This window comes from Otolemur garnettii, unplaced genomic scaffold (genome assembly GCF_000181295.1).
Source record: "Otolemur garnettii isolate 467f Iridium unplaced genomic scaffold, OtoGar3 scaffold00021, whole genome shotgun sequence".
In the NCBI taxonomy this organism is placed as follows: Eukaryota; Metazoa; Chordata; class Mammalia; order Primates; family Galagidae; genus Otolemur; species Otolemur garnettii.
Window position 1 is genome coordinate 17,040,982 of NW_003852416.1, and position 16,425 is coordinate 17,057,406.

Genomic DNA, 16,425 nt, shown 5'->3' on the forward strand with positions numbered 1-16,425 from the left:
CCCGCCTCCCGCTCCCACCCGCCCCAGCCTCCAGCGCTGGTACAGCGATGGGATCTGTCATGTTTATTTACATAAGGAGGAGGAGACTGGAGGCTTCCTGAAATAGCAGCGAGCTCCAGAAGGCGCGGAGATGCCCCGGCCCAGCAGACACGCGCGCACACGCGCACGCACCATCCCGTGGATGCAGTCTCGCTAGCGCGCGCGCATACACACACACCCCTCACCCGCCGCCCAGGCATACTGCCACTCATTCTTAGGTGCCTACTACATGCATACATGCAGACTGGGCGAGGGTACAAGGACCAAATAGTGAGCAAAACATTGTCCCTGCCCTCAGGAGGTGCCCAGTCCAGCCAATGATGGAGCTTATTAACAAAGAGCTAACACCATTCTGTCACAAGTATCAACTCGTCCAGTCCTCACAGGCTGAATGAGAAGGTACTGCAGTCACTATCAATAGATCAACAGGTACTATTTTTCATATTGTTACTGTCTTACAGATGAAAAATCCGAGATAGAGAGGTTGTTCGTAGTCCGGCTGCAAACCCAGGCATTCTGACACTGGAATCCAGGCTCCTACCCCTATATCTAACTGTCCTTTCAATAGTGCACACACACACCCAGCACAGACCTACACTGCATGTCTGCACCATGCACACGTATATGTGCACTTACACCGGCTCATGCACTCCTGAGCATTTGCCCATAAGCACACTTACCCATCCACCGCCCACCATACACATACTCACATGCTTACCTACACACCTTGCAAGTGTGTGGCTCAACACACGCCTGCTCCCGGATTCACGAGGTTTCCAGAGAAATCTCAAGGTGCGAAAACTGGTACTTCACACTCAAGGGAGAGGGAAGGATGCAGACAGACCGAGAAGAGGGCAGCCAGGAAATTGGGGCCCCTGCAGCCTTGGGCAGGCCTGCTGGCAGCCCAGATCATCATCAAGAGAGCAGTTCCCATGCCCTGCCAGTGCACTGTGCACCAGGCACTGTGTGCACCAACTCGTTTATATTCAGTGGCAGGTGCTACCATTGTATGTATTTTACAGACATAAAAGTAGAGGTTCTCAGAGGCTCAGGAACTTGCCTGGGGTTACCCAGCAGGTCCAAGGCAGAGCCAGGACTCAAACTCAAGTCTGTGAGACAACCTCTTTCCCCATAGCAGGCTTTCCCCAAGACGGTCTTCCTCAGGACAAAAGAACAGCTCCCTCCTCCCACACCCTGGCCTGGCTCCAGCCCCTATCCTCAAGATCAGGGATCTGGGTTCCGAGGGAAAGAGCTGGGTGGTGAAGGAAGGCTAGTGGGTAGGTGGGAGGGCAGAGGGGTGGGGGCTGAGGAGGGGCACTGCCTTTTACCAGGTGGAACTGAGAGGTCTGAGCACTATAAGGGGCTGTGCTGGGACCTCGCTCAGGACCCTGCTGCTGCCACCCCTGAGTGGGTCTTGGGGAGGGACATCCAAGCTTTACCTGAGGGCATCAGCTGGAGGGCTGGGCAGGCAGCGGGTGAGAGTGCCCACAGGCCCAGCCAGAAACAGCCTGAGACTACTCCCTGGGAGAAGCTAAGACACTGATTCCACACGAAACAGCTCCTGTTCTGAAGGCACATGCTGGCTCTTGGCTGCTCACAGTCACACTTCCATGCACACACCCTCTCCCTGGCCTACGTACCTGGTCCATGCAGGGGAGGGACGCTAAGTCAGTGTGATGGAAAGAAAGTAACCCAAGTTCTCTTTGAGAATAATGATCATAATAAGAGTAAACATTACGGGGCCTTCTGCATGTGCAGCACTATCCTGAGCAAGTTACACATATTAACTTCTTCAGTCCTCACAAGAACCCTAACAGGCTTAATTGTGTTCTCACTTTACAGATGAGGAAACCATTGCAAAAAGAAACTGCTTTGGAGGCATTCCTGCAGCAACACAGTTACTCTGCTCATCCTGCTGGCCTTTTAACATGCCCGCCTGGGCCCTTGCCTACCAACCCCCTGACAGACAGTCAGCTTGGCTTACCCATGGCCCAGCACCCACACACCACCCTCCCTCTCACCCTGGTTCCTGCCTTCTCTCCAGTTAAAATGCCCCTTCCACCCACCCAGCACTGAGAATACTTCTCTCAGGACACCTTCGTAGGGCCCTAAGTACAGAGTAACTCCTGGTTCCTGAGCTTGTCCCTCTTCTGAGCCCCTGAGCTATGCCTCACCTAATTCTTGTCTTCTGTCCTACACAAAGACAGCCATAGCTGGGGCTTTGTCCACTTGCCCCAAGTTCTCCTGGCTCATGTCAACAATTTAATTGAACTTGACCCGTATTTACTGAGCACTTACTCTGTGTCAGACACTAAATTCTGTGCCCTGGAGATGAAATGATAGTTGACAAGAGGCAGGCCCTGGCTCTTGTGGGTCTATAAGCCAGAGGGAACAGGCATTTACCAAGTAGCCTCGCTAAGGAACATATCACAATCCTAGAAAAGTCTGGAAGGAAGGAGCAAGGTTCGAGAGTTGGGGGGGGGGTCAGAACAGGCTTTCCTGAAAATCAACTGTGAAGGCAAGATCTGAAGTCTAATGTCCATGTGTTGGAGGTAGGTTAGGGGAGAGAGTGCTCCAGAGAATGGAGACAGCATGTGCAAAGGCCCTGTGGCTGGAGGGAGCCCAGCACAATCAAGAAACAAGATTGGTACGGCTGGAGCAGGGTAGCAGGAGGGGCCTGGGGAAGCTTCTTGTGGGCAAGATGGTCCTAGGATACACCAGGAGGGCCTCAAAGAGCAGGGTGAGGAATCTGGCCTTTTTCCTAAGAGAAGTAGGGAACCCTTGACATGTTTCAGCATGGAGGCAACAAGATCAGACCTGCATTTCAAAAATGTCACTATCCTATCTGGTGTAGAGAACTCAGGGTTGGAGGAAAGAGGCACCAGGGCAGAAGGCCCGACATTCACATCCAGCAGGGCTGGGCCTGGGCCTGACTTAGGCTTGCTCCCCTTGGGCTTAGCACTGCCCCTGGCACACACAGCCAGCACTCAGAAGATACCTCACAAATGGAAATTCCAGATTTTCCAGAAACAGGACTGCAGAGAATTAATGAAGTAGTAAGAAAGTAAGGATGGTGCAGGTTGGGGGCTCAGTGAGCTGAGAGTCCCTCTGGAGAGTGGTGGCCCTCATTCTGGCCATTTGAGCAAGAATGGGACAGAAACTGGGAGATGGCCTGCCTGGCTGCTGGGCCTTCATAGCACTATTGTGTGAAGGGGTTTTCCGCAGACAGAATCACTTCCCCAGATGGGAAGTGGCAGTGTCTCATGTCTCAGGCATGCCTCTCCCACCACTTTCCCAGAGTGGTGTCCAGGACCTCAATGGGGGTAAGGAAGGGGGACAGTCTCATGATGTGGCAGCCAGCACTATACTCCTTCTGTGATTTATTCACTGGGGCATCATAAAACTTCATTTGGCCAGAGGATTCTACTACTAAAATGGGTGAGAAAATCACTGGCAGAAATCATTCATTCATCCATCAAGCATTCACTAAGTGCTAACTATGGACCAACTGTGAGCAAGACCTCACAGTTGCGCTTCAGAAGCCAGTGGTGCAGCAGGGAAGATGGATGAGGAAACAGGCAATTCCAGACCTAGCAGGAGCCGTGCTGAGATCAAGGAATGTGGCTATTTTGGCTCTGGCTAAATGATCGCAGTGTCCCATTCTGTACCCACACTTTGGACAGGATATGAAAGGGGAAGGGAGAGTCTATAAGTGAATCCACAGAAGAGGCTATAAATGCTACCATTTATCACACGCTTATTACGTGCCAGGTCCTGTGCTAAGTATCACATATATAAACTCAGCTGATCTCACAACTTCCCTTTAGAAGTTATAGTCACCCTCATTTTGCAAGCTATAAAACTGAGACTTAGAGAGATTACATGGAAGGAAGGGAAGATAAAGTGGGCTTTGAACCCAGACCTGCCTGACATCAAAACTCATGCTCTATCCAGGAAAGGGAAAAGAGCAAGGGCTCCTCTGGCTTCAAGAGGGGAGACTGGAGACAATGACCTTCTCCTTAGGGAGTCAGAGGGTTCTCCGTGGCAGCAGAGCTCAGTAGTTTTCCAGGGGACAGAAGGTGATGTCTCAGGGTTGGAGTCTACACGAAGGCAGAGGAGACTGGACAGGCAATAAGGCTAGACTTCTCATCAGCTAATAGGTGACCCAACAGATGCTGGAGATGCAATCCTGGAAACTTTGGAGAAAAAAGATCCATTGGTGACCCGGGCAGGGACTTAATACCTCCAGGCGCACAGGCAAGAAGCAGGGCTAGGTGTGCTCTTGGGGCCTCCCTGATCAGACAGAATCCCTACTGGGCTGCAGAAAAAGACTCCCATCCTTTTTACCCTACTGCATCTGCCCTCCAGCTCCATCTAGGGAACCTCAGGTGCCTTGACTCTCTGAACCCGTTCAGCTCCCAAGGCCTTTCCCACAACCAGGCTATCCTTCCTTTCCCTGCCTTTCCATCTCCTGACCTGTCCTGCTCCTCTTCCTGTTGGAGCACATCCTAGTGTCCATGGTGGGCCACCCAGCTCAACTCTCTCCTCATTGAGTCCTTTCTCATCCCTGTCCCTTCTTCCCAGCCTAAACTTGCCTTCTCAGAACTTAAGATCTAGGGATAAGCCAGCAATGGCAGAATGAAACATGGAACAAATTCACTGGGCAACAGAAACCATGAGAATCACAGGCACCAAGATCTCCAAGGAAAAAAGAGCCTCCTCAGAACACTGAGTCCAGCCCCTACCTCCCAACGGGCAAGTAAGTACTGGCCCACTTTACAGAGCTAGCTCAGGGGGCGAGTAAGCTGCAGAGCCTTTCCCAATGTTGCACAGTGGGCAGAGGGTAAGGAGGCCTAGAACTCAGGAGAAACATCTTCTGGTGCTACACTTAATACGGCATACAAGTCAAGGCAGCAGGAGGTATAGACAAAACTGGACAAGGAAGGGGGATAACTTCTCTCTTATGGGGTAGGGGGAGGTGGTTGGGATCTGGGAAGGTCAGGGCAAGGGGGAACAGCCCACTAGGGAGGAGATGGGAGCCAGTTTCCGGCTGCTACAGTTTCTTCCATCAGGAACAAGGGATAATTTGATTGCACTGATGAGTCACCTGGCATCTAGGGCTTAAGGCTGACCTGCCAAGGCCATTCTCCACCCACTAGCCTGGGCCTGGCATAGGGGAATGAAGAACAGGGAACCCCAGCTGAAAGCTTCTCCCTGTGCCCAGAGCCAGGACAAGGGCAGAGGCCACTGCCTAGAGTCTAGAAGAGAAGGGAGAAGTGAGGAGAGAAGATGAAGCACACAAAGAGGCAGAGATGGAGCTGCAGAGAAACTAGAGCCAGGGAGCCCAAGGGGCGTCCTCTGGGCTGGGACAGGTGCCCCGGCAGTGACAGCTGCCAGCCGCCCAGGATCATGGGAACACAACAGGTGCAGGGGCGGGGGCAGGGACTGAAAGGGAATCTGAGCAAACAGCCCTCTGGCCCTAGGCCGACTGCCAAGCAGCTCTTCAGACCCTCCAAGACACAAACACACCTGCTTGTGCTCCCAGTTCTGGGCCTCAGGGCCAGCCTGGCCAGCCTTAACTGGATAGAGAAGTTGCCATCCACATCAGGCAGAAAGGACAAAACAAGGAAGAGACGAGGTTTCTATTCCAGGACAGAGTGTGCCAGACAGAGCCCACACCCACAGAGCCCCCAGCTGGAAGCAAACATTTGCCCTGAGATAAGATCTGTGTCCCGGGCCAGGAAGGGTAGATAGGTGTGCCCACCCCACCCATGCAGAGGTTGGGAGCTCGGGTCTTGAGCTCAGGCAGGCAGCTCTCCACCATGTGACTGGGCAAGTTCTGGAGCTTCTCTGAGTCTCTGCCATCTCTTCTCCAAGATGGAGATAAACAAGGCCCAGGTGCTTGTGAAAGCAGAGTAACATCACACCTGGAAGGCTTGCTGCCTGGCTTAGTCCACAATGGCAACTGTTGCTGTCTCTTCAGAAGCCCAGAGAACCTAATGAGGGGACAAGGCCTGTGTCCCCAGCCTTGGAAAGGAGTGCCTTAGAGCGCAGGGTATGAATCCAGCACTAAGAATATACGTCACTCCAAGGGGGAGAAATGGAAAAGCAGCTTCAGTAAGAACCATCCGCATCATCATGTTGGCCCCATTTACTCAGTACCCACCCCTCCCATGCCAGGCCCCATGCTAAGCTTTGCATGTATCAGCGCATGCGTGGCTCATATGCAAATCCCATTCAGAGTGCTGGGCAACTGTCAGTTCTCCCAAGTAAGTAGATTAAACATTGTGCTTTGTCACCTGGTTAGCACTCTGTTTTTATTCAGGGGTGGAATGAATTTTAAACTTGAAGCTGGCCCCTGTCCCAGTGATCACTGTGATAAATTACCAGGATCTGCGTTTATAAGGTTAGCACCAGACATCGTAACCTTGCTGGGGAAGGTGAGGAAGAGCAGACAGTGAGACATTGGAGGGGAAAGGAGGGGCAGAGAGATGAGGACACACAGGGTGACACAGGGCATAGGACAAGTGATGGATATGCTGGGACAAGACGCGAGCCTTGTCCACCAGAGGTGTGGAAACATACTCTAGTGATCCCTCTGGGCATGCTTGGATTATGAGAAAAGCTGGCAGCTGATGGTAAGAGGTTAAATCCCTCCTCTGCCAGCAGAGACAACCCCTCCCCCTCCAATCCACTCCCTCCTCCATCTCACCCCCCAGCATACACACACACACACACACTCACACACCTTCAGGCCTCATGGCTCAGCCAAGGCTCCTGCTGCCCACCCCTTCTGGCGCCAAGCCCCAAGCCAGCTGAAGCCACCCTAAGGCCAGGAGACACATAAGCCCACCTTCCTTCCTCTGAGGAATCTGCTTCCTGTGCTCACTCCTGCTTCCTGCCCCTCCCAGGTCCACCTTGCAGAGGATGGCTGAGCCTAGGACCACTGCCCAGGCCTCTGCTTCTACTTCCAGGCTCCAGCCCTGGCCCTGCCTTGTTGCTCATTCCAGGGCCTCTCACTTTAACCTCTAGGCTCAGACACTGGGCACTAGCAAGTCTAACAAAGTGATGGTGAAGACCACACAGGGACCACACATTCCCCTTAGGGCCACTGTCAGCCAGATCCTAATGATCTAACAACACTAAATACCACATACTACTCATCACCACCACTTAGAGCATTTTCTACACTGGGGGTTTCACAGTATAGGTGGCAGTTAAGGCAGGCTCTGGATCACACTGCCTGGGTTCAAAGCTTGATTCTAACACCTACTTGGTGTCTACTTCCTCTTCTGAAAAATGGGGTTGATAATAATAGTGCCTGGCTCATAGGGCTACTGGGAACGAAACGAGCTCATACATGTAGTATGCTCAGAATGGGGTGGGACACAAAGGTTCTATGTCCATGGTAATGCTATAGAGGACAACATCCTGAACCCTATACAAAAGCCCCATTATTACCCTGTTTTACAGAGGAGGAAACCAGGGCACAGAGCTGGGAAATGGTTAGAATTAGGATTTGACCTCAAGTCGGTCTGCCCAGAGCTATCCTACCAGCTACCTGGGGTCTTCTGTCTCTCAGAGCTCTTTAGCCCCACTGGGCCCAGTGGGCTCCCCACAACACAGTGGTCTCTAACCTGGCCCCCCTGCCAGAGAGGGCATTTCCCCCATTAGTGAGGGTCCTGTTCACTTCTTCCTCTGCAAAAATTGCCTCTCCAGGGGCAATCCAGGAGGAATCAAAGCCATCAGAACCACCACCACGACCATGGGCAAGAGCAGAAAGATGCTGCGGCATATTATCTACAGGAAGAGGTGCATCCTACAAGATGGCGGGATCTTCATCAGCACCTTCAAGGTTTTCAACAAGCATGTGAATTTGATCCTTTGTGACTGTGATGAGTTCAGAAAAATCAAGCCTAAGAACTCCAAACAAGCAGAGAGGAAAGAGAAGTGAGTCCTTAGCCTGGTGCTGCTGTAAGGGGAGAACCTGGTCTCAATGACAGTAGAGGGACCTCCTCCTAACGATACTGGTATTGCCCGAATGCCACTTGCTAGAGCTGCTGGGGGCCCGGGGATTATCAGGGCCACTGGCTAAGGAATTCCAGGTGGGGTTCCCACGCCCCAGGCTCCTGCAGGATTTGCTGGACCAGTCCATGAGGTTGGTGGGCCAACAGGTGATGACCCCACAAGGAAGAGGTACTATGGCAGCAGCTGCAGTTGCTGCAGCTACTGCCACAGCTAGTATTGCAGGGACCCCAACCCAGTACTCACCTGGCCTTGGGGGTCCTCCCCCACCTATGGGCCAAGGGGTACCCCCTCCAGGCATGATGGGCCTGCCCCTTGGTGTCCCCCAGTGAGGATCCCCCGTGAATGAGGAACTCCAATGGGCATGCCCCCTCCAGGGATGTGGCCTCCTCCCCCAAGGATGCGAGGGTCCCCTTCCCTGAGAATGCACCTACCAAGGCCCTAGACTCATCTTGGCCCTCCTCAGCTCTCTGCCTATTTCCCATAAGGCTGTACATAGTCCTTTTATTTCCTAGTATATGAAACCTGTTTATAATGAACTCTTTTTTTTTTTCTTAGAAACAGAGTCTCACTTTGTCGCCCTCAGTAGAATGCCATGTCATCATGGCTCACAGCAACCTCCAGCTCTTGGGCTTAGGCCAGCGGTTCTCAACCTGTGGGTTGTGACCCCTTTGAGGGTCAAATGACCCTTTCACAGGGGTCACCTAAATACATCCTGCATATCAGATATTTACATCACAATTCATAACAGTAGCAAAATTGCAGTTATGAAGTAGCAACGAAAATACTTTTATGGTTGGGGGTCACCACAACATGAGGAACTGTATTAAAGGGTAGTGGCATTAGGAAGGGTGAGAACCACTAGCTTAGGTGATTCTCTTGCCCTCAGCCTCCCAAGTAGCCGGGACTACAGGTGCCTGCCACAATGCCCAGCTATATTTTTTATTGTTGTTGCTGTTTGGCCGGGGCCAGGTTCGAACTCACCACCCTTGATATATGGGGCCAGCACCCTACTCACTGAGCCACAGGTGCTGCCCTATATTAAACGCTTAAGAGAATATAAAAAAACTTGGGCACCGCCCCATAATAAACCCAAGAGAATATAAAAAAAACTTGGGGGTGGTGCCTGTGGCTCAAAGGAGTAGAGCGCCGACCCCATATGCCGGAGGTGGTGGGTTCAAAACCAGCCCCGGCCAAAAACTGAAAAAAAAACAACTGGGTGTTGTGGCGGGCACCTGTAGTACCAGCTACTTGGGAGGCTGAGGCAGGAGAATCGCCCAAACCCGAGAGCCAGAAGTTGCTGTGAGCTGTGACACCACGGCACTCTACCAAGGGTGACAAATAAATAAATAAAGAGAATATAAAAAAAAGTTAGGCAGGAACTAAGACAAATAAGTACCCAAACCAATGAAGAAAATTATACCTGCTTCAGGCATCTCAAAACACCTGTGCTGGGTCCTCAGAAGGAGAGCGGCAGCTCTGGGGACTCAGCACCCTGGAGGCCAGGGCACACTGAACACTTTGTCCAGTCACACAGTGACTACACAGCTAAGCTGGGATTTAGACACACAACTACAGGACATCAAGATCCCAAGCACCTGCCTGTCTGCCATGTGGCCTCTCAGAATAACAGCACAGCTCTTAAAAGCTACAAAACACTGTCACCAAAATCTTATTCGATTTGCTAAAGCACCCTATAGGTACCACAGGACAGATGATCATTCCATTTAACAAGAGGAAATTAGAGGCTGCAGGAAATGGAAATGAATTGCCAAAGCTATAAAGTGCCAAAGCAGGGCCCAGAACCCAGACTCCAGAGTCCGGACTTCAGGGCTGTCTATCAACACTGTCCTGGAGAACAGCGGGGCCCAGGGTCAAATGTGAACTGTGAGAATCCCAAAGTTAATGCACGCTCACAGTCACTGTCCTGCCCTACATACACCCAAGCGCCCACTCCATGTCTCACCCCACAGGGCTAAATGGGCCCACTCCCACACTGGGGTCAAGGTGCCTCTGAACTCTGGGGCCAGAGCTTCAGCACGACACACATATCCAAAAGAGAAAGTGAGGATTGATGCCTGGGGCGCCAGTTCTCACAGACCCTGAGACAGAAATGTGAACACACTGAAAAGAGAAGGCAGGTCCTTTTCAGGAGAGCAGGGGCTCAGCGTGGCTCTGAAACAGGAACTTCTGTTCTAGCAGAGCAAACGTGAGAAATGACTGAGGCCCGGCCACTGGACTATGCTAGCTCTGTGCCCACCACCACCGGCCATGTCCTGGAGCCTACAAGACATCAGCTGTGCTGGCTACAGAGCCAAAGGCGGGACCCCTGGCACAGAGGCACCTGTGAGTAGCTGGGGCTAGGCAGGGCCCCTCAGGAGAAGCCAGTGGCACATGAAGGAACACTGTTCCCTGCTACTAGCCCCAACCATGTCTCTGTCTCACATCTCATCACCCCACCAACAGGGGCTTTCCGTCCCTAACATCCTGGGACCATGGGCTGGGTCGATGCTGGCTGCCTCTCCCTCTGGAGCCAGAGCTCAGGCAGCTGTTAGGCTTGTGGTCCTCCTGCCCCAAGATGCCTTCAGATTACTCCTATCCTCCCTCCCTCCCTCAGGCTTTGGAGCCTAGGTCACCACCAGAGACCCCAGCACTGCACAAGGTGGACCTCTAGGCACATAAGTTTAGAGGGCAAAGCCTCGCCTGAGAATTGGGACTCCTGGATTCCAGGCAGGCCCTAAGGCTGTGGCAAAACCTAACACAAGCTTGGGAAGGTCCATGAGCCCCTGGCACTTGGGTGTCGGGAGACTCAGGGAAGGCAGCCCCTTTCAATACCTCCCCAGGTCCCTCCTCTGTGTGGTGGGTAGCAGTCAGGGCTCCAGGAGGTGCGTGGGGCCCCACCAGTAGGGAAACAGGTGGACGCCTCTTCCCAGGGATTCCCCCTCCCCTCTCTAAAAAAATTCCCCACACTTCAAACCTCAACCCTGCTTAGCAAATCCACTTCCCTTTTCGGAGGTGAAAGCTCTTTGTTCCCAGAGCCAATTAAAGGAGGAGGACTAGATTAGACTTTATTTGGGGGTCCCTTTTTACTATCCATGCTACTGCCTGCAGTAACTCACTGTGTGACCTTATGCAAGTTAATCCCGCTCTGGGCCACAGTTTTCACATCTGTAAAATGTAGGTGTGGGACTCTTTCATCTTTACCTCTGATCCAGGAGTTCCCTGTAACAGGCAGGTGGGAGGAGATCACTGTGAGGGAGGCAATCAAGAATTCCTCCCCCTCTGCCACCAAGACGGGGGAAGGAAAACCAAGGATGGGCCAGCAGACTCCCAACTAGGAAGCACCACCTCTCGGTCCTCTTCCTGACCCCTCAACACAGGTACCCCAGATCTCAGACCTGCTTTGCCCCTTGAGTTCTGCTATCCAGGCCAGAAGTCTGGCATAAGCCTGGATGCCCCCATCCAAGCAGTCACTGTGTCCTTCTCAAATCTACTCCCTCCTTCCATCCCGTGGCTTCTCCCAAACTGCAGGTCTCCAGCATGGTCCTGCTCCAGACAATTATTCCAACCTCCTGTCCCACTCCTTAGGATTGTTAGGCTAACCTTTCTGTTTGGTCAACCCAGCTCAGGCACGGCCCAGCTTAGAGCTCCCCATGGTTCCCAAGCACCTAAGGATAAACTTGACCCCCCCTCCACATTCAGTGTCCTCCATGAACTGGAGGTTCCCAAGCCCCTAAGGATAAACTTGACCCCCCCTCCACATTCAGTGTCCTCCATGAACTGGAGGTTCCCAAGCCCCTAAGGATAAACTTGACCCCCCCCTCCACATTCAATGTCCTCCATGAACTGGAGGTTCCCAAGCACCTAAGGATAAATTTGACCCCTTCTCTCCGCATTCAATGTACTCCATGAACTGGCCCGAGCCCATATGTCTGGCCTCACCACCCATGTACCCTAGACTGCATGCACAGGAGCCATGTGTGTCCTGGAACACAGGCACATCTCACATGTCCACTGCTATCTAAACACTGTCCCCCTCCCTGGAATGCCCTTCCCCCATCCTGGTCACTCGAAAACTCCTACCTTTACCTTCATCCCTCAGTTCAAAGGGGTCATTCCTGTGAACTCATGCCAACCCCCGAGGGTAGAACAGATTAGACCTTCCATCTTCAAGGCATGTTAGCCCTACAGTGATGGTAAAAGTCCCCTCCCCATACTAGGAGCAACCTGAGAGCAGAAAGGAGTCTTTTTATCTCTGGATCCCCATCCCCTAACATGGTGGCCACTCACTGGTGCTCAAAGTAGATTTTATGAAGGATGGAGGAGAAGGGGGGGTTGGGGCTGCTGGTGCAAGCTCTTTATTTGTCACATCTGCCCTCCCTGAGGCTCCAGGCCTCAACCCTGAAGTCCCCTTCCCTCTATGATGCCACAGGTCCCGTGGACCCCGTGTGAACCAAAGGCAACAGACTGCCTGGCCCCATGACCTTGCAGCCCCAGGGCTGGCCTTTCCATCAATACTACTGGCAGCACCCACCAGAGTTCACTCAGGCAGGAAGAGCCAAGAACCCAGGTGGCCAGGTGTGTCCGAGAACACAGTGGGAAGCACAGTGCAGAGCCTTATCTGACCATCTTCCCTGGAGGCAGCAGAAGAGCACAGGCAGCCTGCAGGACCACAGGGAGGAGATGCTGAAGCCCTTGCTCCTGGCTTCCTCCCAGTTCTCCCAGATTAAAGCAGCAGGGGACACAGCGTCTCCAACTCATTAGCATAAACCATTTATAGCAGCGCCTTCAAACCCACGCCTTCCAAGAAGAAAAGAGCCCACTGCAATTGCCTGTGGCCTCCCCATCTCTCCTTTCCCCTTCTCTTTCGCTTTTTGTTTTAATGACAGGAAGCTATGCTCAAGAGAAATCTCTGTCCCGGCTGTTCTTGGCAGCAGAGGAGCTGCATTTACCTCCAAATGGGATGAGGATGAGAAGCAACCATGCCTCGGGTCTTAGTGACTTAGACTTAAGGCCTGCAAGCACCATGAGCTTATTCTGTCTTCCCAGTAACCACAGTAGGTGGCTAGTGCCACCCCCTGTGTAACAGAGGAGGAAACTATGACTAAAAGGGGGTAAGTGATTTGTCCAAGCCACATGAAGCTGGAAATGACCGTAATGGGCATGGTGACTGACTCCCCAACATGGCTTTTACTCCAAGATGGCAGTGGTTCTCAGCCCTCACTCCAGACACTCTGAGTGTGAACCCCAGGCACAGGGTTTTTAAAAGCTCCCCAAGAATCTGGGCACAGTGGCTCATACCTATAATCCCAGCACTTTGGAAGGCCCAGGAGGGAGGATCACTTGAGGCCAGGAGGTCAAGACCAGCCTGCGCCTGTATCTACAAAAAAAAAAAAAAAAAGTTGTTTTTTTTTTAATTAGCCAGATGAGTAACTTGGGAGATCAAGGCAGGAGGATAGTTTGAGTCCCGGTGTTCAAGGCTGCAGTGTTCACATCACTTCACTCCAGCCTGGGCAACAGAGTAAAAACCCTATCTCTAAAAAGTAGAAAAAGGTCCCCAGATGGTTCTCAGTACAGCCAGAGCTGCCATCTCCTGGTATAAGCCAACAGTGGTCCCATTCTCCCATCAAGATGGGGTCAAGAATGGCACAGTGACCCATCTCCAGCCAAGGAAGCACAGGAGAGGGGTTGTTCTTCTCCCTCGAGATATTGTTGCATCCTGCTGTGGTTCCTGGGACTGTCATGGCCATGTCACTGCCAGTCTGGATAGAAAGCAGAGTGGAGAGGTGGAAAGTACCTCACTTAGAGCCCTGACTCAACCAACCCTGAAATCCATCCACTGTAGCAGCCCGTATAGCCTATAGCTAGGAGGAGTGAGAGTTATAAGTAACACCTATAGCTTGATAATGACACACCTTGGTGAAAAGGGCATGGGGAGGAATTTAGTTCTCTTAACAAGCATGAGAGCTCTCGAGATGAGAGCATTAGCGAATTGGCAGTCTCTATACCTGTGGTGTTAAGAGATCAGCTCTATATTAGGCTGGAGGAGAAGGCAGTCGAGAGTACACATTCTAATCACGGACTGCTCATTCTTACTTTGTCACTTCTCCCGCCTGCAGAACGCCGGCACGGTGTCTCTGTGCTAAAGATTGCTAAGCTCTATTCTTCTAAGACTGCTTTACTCCCTCAAAGACTATCTATCTCTTTCTCTCCCTTCTGCTAAGGCGAATAGCCCTCAGGCATCTAAGAGCAATTGTTCCTGAGCAAGGTAACAGCATAGCAGTCCACGTCCAGAACCTAGATAAGCCAGGGCCGGAGACCAACCAGTCCCAGGCCCCAGCCAGTGGCAACGAGAACCCACCTCAGGATGTCCTGTGATCTATGACGGAATAGCTCCCACTCCTCACTGTTGAAGCCAGTCCAAGTTGTCATTTATTATTTGTGACAGCCCTGAGACAACAGCAGTCACCTCCCTAGATGTCTTGCCACAGTCATCTCCATGCTGCCCATGAGAATGGGCCCCTGAGAGCTCCCACAGCAGGGAGCACACTTGGCTGTGCATGCTGGCCAGGGAGATCTAAAGTCCATCCCCATGTTTACTCCAAGGCAACACTTCCCATAGCTGCTTCCAACTGATGGCAAAGTGTGGCAGAGATGTGAAGGCAGCACCATTCTTGGGGGATGTGAGATTGCTCTGAGCAGGGACTGTGGCTCTGGCTAGAGGATGGTCCATGGGCCTTGCCAGACTTTTCTTAGAATTGTCTAAAATGCTTCTACCAAACTCCTTTTGTTTCTCACCCCCACCTTCACTAGGGTACCACCTGCATTGAGGTCTAATGGCTCCCTCACCTTCCTCTTCCTATTTATTTTTCCTCATGCAGGCATTTCCCCTGATGATGTACATATGTACATACAGGTCTGACAGTTAAACTTTCAAAATCATCCTAGAAAAAAATGCTACATATCTCATTGCTGAATATCACTATGGTCCCCTTTGAAGTACTCCCATGGGAAGCTGTGCACCAATGCCAGCACCTAGTCCACACTTCAAAGCAGTTTGAGAACTGTTTCTGGAATGACCATCAAAGCTGTCATTGTACAGCACACAAAAACACACAACAACAATAATAAACACCACTTAGCAAGACAGCATCACAAGTCAACATGAACACAGCTGTGAGACACTGATATACCAAGGTTATGAAATCTTACTGAGTTGTTTGTACAGTGCAACCAATGTATATGCACAAAGGCAAGTTTTCAAGTTTAATTGTCAGACCTTCATATGGATGTTTAATCCTCTCTTCATGTCTGCCCAACACATGATCTTCCTCACCTCATGCCTGGACCACCATGAGAGCCTCCCAAGTGGCCTGCCCACCTGTGAGTCCCTTGAACCCCACCCCTAATCCTTCCTGCATAAACCATGCTATTCCCTAACTCTAGAATGTTCAATAGTTTCTTATTTCTTACATTGTCAAGTTCAATTCCCTCTGCCTTTCTTTATAGGCTTACTTATTCTGCCTACCCCACTTGCCAACCATGGCAAAAGACTAAAGCCCAGCCCTTCAACCACTGTTTCACTTACATCCCTACAGGGCTCCCCTGTGTGGGAGAAATATTGGCTATCTGCAGCACAGAAATGATTGAGATGGGCTGGGGTGGTGGCTCATACCTATAATTCTAGCACACTGGAAGGCCAAGGCAGGAGGATCACATGCGCTCAAGAGTTCACTGAGCCAGAGTGAGATCTCATCACTAGAAAAATTAGCCAGGGATGGTGGTGCATGTTGGTGGTCCCAGCTACTCAGGAAGCTAATGCCAGATTACTTGAGCCTAGGAATTTGAGATTGCAATGAGCTAAGATGCTGCCACTACCCTTATGCCCAGGCAACAAACCAAGAACCTGTCAAGAAAGAAAGAAGGAAGGGAGGGAAGGAAGAATGGAAAGAAAGAAATGAAAGAAAAGAAAGGGAAAAAAGAAATGATTGACATGGCCCATGCCCAGTGAATATTGAATGTGTCCTAGATCTGGGTGCCAACTCCATCCAGTTCCACAGATGTTCCTTAATGACAAAGCCTTCTTCAGACTCCCCTCCCTTATCCCAGTGGAATATTTAACAGAGAAACACATTTAACACACAAACAACCTTCCATCAACTAGAAGAGAATTCTCTCAAACACTATTAGGATAATAAAGATGATTATTATTCATAATGACAACACCACAAAGATGAAAATGACAAAAGTAAAGGTGGTGGAGAAAACAATAATAGTGAAAATAGGCTCGGCACCTATAGCTCAACCGGCTAAGGCGCCAGCCACGTACACCTAAGGTGGCGGGTTCGAATCCCCAGCCCG

At 51.4% G+C, this 16,425-nt stretch overlaps 1 protein-coding gene and 1 pseudogene across 1 annotated transcript in view; one reads left to right on the forward strand and one right to left on the reverse strand.

The window, feature by feature from the left end:
- Positions 1 to 16,425, reverse strand: part of NEURL1 (neuralized E3 ubiquitin protein ligase 1) — a 91,630-nt gene that overhangs the window by 35,980 nt on the left and 39,225 nt on the right. The window lies entirely within an intron of this gene.
- LOC105886729 lies at positions 7,808 to 10,738 on the forward strand (annotated as a pseudogene).